Source organism: Cicer arietinum, chromosome 6 (genome assembly GCF_000331145.2).
Source record: "Cicer arietinum cultivar CDC Frontier isolate Library 1 chromosome 6, Cicar.CDCFrontier_v2.0, whole genome shotgun sequence".
NCBI classification, from domain to species: Eukaryota; Viridiplantae; Streptophyta; class Magnoliopsida; order Fabales; family Fabaceae; genus Cicer; species Cicer arietinum.
In genome coordinates this window covers 57756120-57762765 of record NC_021165.2, presented here as the reverse complement: position 1 = coordinate 57762765, position 6646 = coordinate 57756120, and positions in this window count along the sequence as shown.

Genomic DNA, 6646 nt, shown 5'->3' with positions numbered 1-6646 from the left:
TATATATATATATATATATATATATATATATATATATATATATATATATACCATAAACGTCCTGGATCAAAGGATCAGTACCAAAAGCGTAAAAATTCCCATTGAAGATCAATTTTTAACAGTTTAATTCTGTGTAAAGCAAACGCTAATTCAACAAAATAAAACTAAACCCATAAATTACGAAATTTAAAACATGGTAAATCATCAAGAATAATATCCAAGTCTGTTGTTTTTAAAAAGACAATTTGGAAGACAAATTGAAAAAAGCAAATGTTCATAATAAAAAAAATATAGTTTCTGATGCACAAGATCAGCAATTAGCTGCAAGTGCAGAGCATACTTAGTTTGCATAATGTAATGAAGGATTTGATAAAAATGGAAAGCGGAATATAATTAATACATACTAACAAATACTTACAATGGTAACTGGTTTTGAAAACTGAAAAGAAAAATACAAGATTATGAAAATATAGGAGACACTCAAGAAACTCTCAAGATTTCTAACATATGCTTTCTTGTTGTATCCAACTCTGCTTTGAACTGAAGACAAGCCTTCCTTATATAGGAAAAGAGTTGTTCTACTTTGGGTAGTGGAAGGAATGAAGAGATTCCTCCTGCTTTCGGCGTTACTTTTGAATTTTTGTGCATATGGCACACAAGTGCCAAAAACTTTTCCTTTTGCTTTTCAGAAAATATTCGTTTGCTTTTCAGAAAATATTCGTTTGCTTTTCAGAAAATATTCGTTTGTTTGATAATAATATTTTTTATTATTGTTTTTTTTTTTTAAGTTTGGAATCAAATATGGGCTAGGCCCGATACATGATATATTAGACCATTTTTGGTTAAGCCCGAAATAAATTTTGGGCTTGGCCCAATACATGATATGGTAGACCCTTTTTTTTTTGGCCTTAAATTAATTGGGCCAATGGTCGTCTTCATTATCATCTCTCAGGTTCATGGAAGTTTCTGAAGCAGTTGTTGAGGAAACATTTGAGGAGTTGGTCTTGCTTTTTAGAAGCTAGGCCATAATCTCAAAGTATTCTTCTTCAGTTTTAGTTGCTGCCAATTGTTTTGAGCAAATGATTTTTGTGCTAAGAATTGGGTCTGCATTGTTTGAGGTTTTTGCAAACCTTGCTTTTGGAGCCATGTGGACACGACTTGCTTTTTGATACTTGGAGGGATGGAAAATTTTGTCCACCATCTAGTTTTGAATCTTCTAAAGAGGATTGTTTGCGCATGTTGTTGATTTATTTCAAAATACTAGGTTGTAACCCATGGTAAGAAGAATTTTGTAGAGAAAAACATCAAAGGGTGGAAAATGCGTTCTCTGTCTGTAGGTTTGTAGTTGGTTTTGTATAGTTGGAAGCTTTCGTGGACTTCTGGATGAAGAATATCTGGGGTTGAACCATAAAGTTTCCACCAATGGGCAAACCATTGAGGGATTTTTGAAGGGTTCATAGTGAGGTTAAAGAAAAATAGCCAAGTATGACTAAATTTTTGGTTTTGGATGAGAAAAGCTTATACCAGGCTTGTTGGTAGTCCCAGTAATTGAATGTTCTACAATGATTTATTGTGGTTTCGAAGTCTAGTGGGAATTGTTTTGGTGTATGAAGGTTTGATCCCCATTCTGAAGGTGGGATTATTTTGTGTATTTTTGCGGTCGAATAGGCCATTGGGCTTTCTTTTGGGTTGTCCTATATTGTTATAGAACTTGTTAATTCAAGAATAGATTTGTAGTAAAGCTGGGGTTTTGATAAATCCCAAGGTTTGAATAACCAGCCTTCTGAAAAGATTTTTGAAATGAGAAATTGAGGATTTTTGTCATAAAAGTGGTCCTCTATTGTCCAAATGTTTTGAAATTCCGTTTTAACAAAATACTCAGATTTTGGTTTACAAAAAGTAATCTGAGATTCATTTAAAACAATTTTTGAGGTTTCTCCTTGTTGTAGTTTTGAAATTATTTTAAAGGATGGTCTCTCATGTGGGGGTTTTGAAATAACGTTTTGAGAAGAGGTTTTTGAAGATTCTCCATTTTCTTGCCCCGGTAAAGATGGCAGTTCCAGCAAGAGATATTCAATCTCTTTTTGGAGCATGTGGAGCTTTACAATTTTTTGGAGATGAAGGTCTTCTTCAATTGAATTTTTTATTTCCTCGAATCTATCAGGTCCAAGTATTTGTTGGCTGGCAAGCCATTTTTGGATTTGGTTTTGTTTTCATTTTCTTCGACGGCTTGCACCCAAGACCTGATGGGTTTTGCCGATGAAATAGGTTTTGAGTTGTCTAGTGGTTGGTCCTTTTGGACCTTGATTTTCTGGGCATCACTCAAGTCCTGTTTTGAAGAAATTCTCTTGTTAGAAAATCCAGAATTGAGTTTTGATCTCCTTTAATAAATTCCATTTCAAAATAAAAAATTTGCCATCTGGCAAAAATTTGTTTTGATGCAATGTTTTGAACATCTTTTTGTAAAACTTCCTTTGCAGATTTACAATCAATTAGAAGTAAAATTTTTTGATTGAGTAAATCACTTTGAAATTTTGTAATGCACATGTCAATTAAAAGAATTTCTTTTTTGAATGTAGAGTAATTCTTTTGACAATCATTCCAGTGTGCTGATGTAAATTGTACAATGCAGTCTTTATTATTTGTTTTTTGTTTAAGAATACCCCCATAACCTATATCTGATGGATCTGTTTCAACAATTTTTTGGGCTGATGGGTCAGCTAGATGCAAGCAAGGTATTTCTTTAACTTGTTTTTTTTTTTTTTTTATTATTTGAACTATTTTTGTTTGTTCTTCAATCCATGCGATAGGTTTTTTCTTTAATCTATCATGGAGAGGTTTTGCTATCCTATTAATATTAGGACAAAAATCTAATACATAGTTCAAAGATCCTAAAAATCTTTGTAATTGTGTTTTGTCAAGAATTTTGTCAGGAAATTTATCTGCGAAAGATAGGGACCTTTCAATAGGGATAATAGTGCCCCGAGAGATATATAATGTCCTAAGAAACAAATTTTTGTTTGAAAAAGAGAAACTTTAGATTTTGAAACAACCATTCCATTTTTCTTAGTGATCATTAAGAATGTTTGAAATGTTGTTCAATGGTTTCTGAAAAAATTAAAACATCATCAATATAGACAATGCAGAATTTTGAGAATGGATTAAAAATATCATTCATAATCCTTTGGAATTCTGAAGGAGCATTCTTTAATCCAAATGGCATTATCGTCCACTCATATTGACCAAAAGGGACCGTAAAAGCTGTTTTATACCGATCTTTTGGATCAATTTGTATTTGCCAAAATCCTGATTTCATGTCGAATTTTGAAAATACAGATGAAGAATGTAATTTTTGTAAAAGATATTTTTTATTTGGAATCGAGTAACGAAAAGGTTTGTAGTTTATGACTAACCTAGGTGTACCTCTTTCTATTTCAGAATTTTTGTTCACATAGAGGGCTGCACAATTCCAGGGGGACCTAGATTTTGTTATTAGACCTTTTGGTTCTAGGTCTTGGATTTCTCTTTGCAATGTGTTTCTAATTCATAATTCATGTGGATAGGTCTAGCTTTTGTTGGGATTTGTTTATCGGAAAAGTCATTTTCGTATGGTAGGTCTACCATATGTTGTTTCCTATCCCAAAAAGCATTTGGTAACTCTAAACAAATTTCATTTTCAATTCTTTTTTGGAGTTCTAAATTTTTTTGTTTTGTTAAGCCATTTTGTAATTGTTGTTCAGTTATGAGAAAGGAAATATCGTGTTTTAGAAAACACATATGTTTTTCTTTCCCTTGAATTAAACAATTTAATTCATTTTTGTAAACAGAGCAAGATTTTAAAAGATTTAAATTCTTTGTTCTAGGTTTTTCAATAAAAGGGAAAATAATTTTGGCTTCTTTTGTTTTGCAGGAAATACCGTCATAATTAACTGAATAGGGAGTTATCATGTTAATGAAAGGAGTCCCTAAAATGACACTATGAGTTATATTTTCTAATAAAACAAAAGGAGTTTTGATTGAAACGTTACCATTTTTAACAGAAGCTTCAGTTTTATTTTTTATAATCATGTTGGATTTGTTAGCAGCAACAAGTTTTTCATTTGATTTTTTGCATAAATCTGTTTAGTACAATGCTACTTTTTAAGCAGTTTAAGTCCGCTCCCGTATCAAAAAGTGAAATTGTTTCAAATTTGAAATCTTCAGAAAAACTAAATTAATTTTGATTAAATATTTTGTTGTTGTTATTGTTCTTGAAACAAACAAGAAATCTTCAGGGATTTCTTCTAAATTTTCAATTTTGTTTGAATATTCTTCAATTTCACCCTCTTCTCCTTCTTATTCTGGGTCAGAAGAGGTTTGATTTTGTACTTGGGAAAGAAGATTTTGAAGAATATTTGAATCAATTTTGTAACACCCCAAATTTATAAATGAACTATTTTATTAATTAAATAGGAATTTAGATAATTAATTTGGTGTTAAAATTATTTTATAATATATGTTGATTAGTTTTATGATTAATTTTCCTTATAGGCATGATTTCTATGATGTACTAGTTTTATAAATATTAGATTACGTGAGCGATATAAATAATAAATATTATATTTTACTCTTTGATCTATTTTTTTTTGAAAAATAATAGTAGTTTAGTGTAATATATAGTTTAAAGAAAACGATTTTGTGCAATTTTACGTGTATATACGTGTACCCAATTAATGTAATATTTTTGTGTGCGTTTGACTGATATTAAGTATGCACGTAGTTATATTTCAATTATTTATAACTACTTTCTATTTTTAGTTATTTTTTTATAAATAATATCTTGAGATAGAATTGATATTGTGTTTGATTTCTTTTATTTTTATATGTTTTTTATGACATTGTGATTTTATATATATTTATTATGATTTAGTAATTAATATAAAATATTGATGTTATATTTATTTATTTTATGATTTTGACTATTTTCTAATATGATGATGTGAGTATTTTGAAAAATAAGTATAATTGTAGAGATTATTTTGATTATTAGTAATATGAGGAAGATAGTTTTAATTATTAGTAATATGTTTTTTTATATTGATTATTTTAATTACTCTAATTTAACATATATTAATTATGAAATATTAGTAATGTTTTAAAAATTTAATGATGTTTGATAGAGTATTAAAAAAAATGAGATTAAGTAAAAATTAATTTTGTTTTAGCAAAATAAAAATAATAATAGTAAAATATAAATTAAATAAGTGACAAATGGACTTGACCCATTTATGTTAACCCTAATTATGTTAATAAAATAAAAGAAAAGAACAAGGAAGGAAGCTTACGGCCATCACTAGTAAAACCAAGAGAAACCAACAACAAGCCTAATTTGTTGTTGAATTAATTTTATGCATATGTTTGATTAGATGAGTTTAAATGATGTGTCAAGAATTAGAATAAAATTATATTTATTGAATCTTGAAATATATTGGTAATACATCAGATATATTTATACTAGATTACTAAACAACCAAATCCTATAATTACTCATATATAACTAAATCCCTACTAGTACTCCTATATAACTGAATCCCTATTAGTACTGATATATAACCGAATCCCTACTAGTACTCCTATTCAACTAAATCCCTATACTTGAGGGATATTAAACGAAAACATATTTTGACATGATGTTATAATAAAAATAGATGTGTTGTGATAATTTTATGTAATGATGATACTGTATGATTAATAATGGTGATGTGATAAATTTGTGATGAATATATGTTTTGCTGTATGATTGATGATAGTGATTCTATAAATTTGTGATAAGTTTATGTGATGATGATGTGAGATTAATTATAGTGATGTTATAAATTGTGATGAGGATATTGTGATTTCAATTTGTGTTTGAGATGACGGTATTAATTGAGTATCATATACCAACGAGGGGAGAAAATAAATATTGAGAATTTGTGAAGTGGAGATTATTTTGTCATCATATAGGTAGGGCCTGACAAGCCTAGTGATTTCGGGGAAGTACAACTGAATGAGCCTGATCGTGGCGGTCTGCTGTCGAGCCTTAAGGCAAGATTGTTAGACCTTGGAGGTATTCGGGTGGGGAATTCCTAGGTGACTTGGAGGTACCACTCCAAATGTCGGGAGCTACCACACAACACACGTTTACCTCAACTGTCGCGTATATGTGTCTCGGGTTGAGTTGAGGGGATCTATGAGGACAGAGCCAATTTGAATTGTCCGTCCACCGGGATGGTGGCATAGTATCAAGCCTCCTAACCAAGTACTTCAGAGTTAGAATGATACCACATTGTGAAGTTAGAGTTAGAATGATACCACATTGTTGTGATTAATATGTATCGTGGGTGGTGATAATTTATCTTAGATGATTTGATGTTATAGTGATATTTATTGATTTCCCTTGAGTGATCTTGACTTTTTAATGTGATATTTTCTTGATGGGATGTTTGTGCAATGATACGGTTCTATTATGATTGTTTGCGTGTTCTTCTTACTTGTATTATACTTCCATCATGTTTTCAAAACTCACCTCCTTCGTTGTTTGTGTTTGACTGGCTTGGCCCTGCGTTTGCGAAATCGCAGTTATTACAGGTTAATGAATCTCGAAGTTCAAGTTTGGGAGAAACCC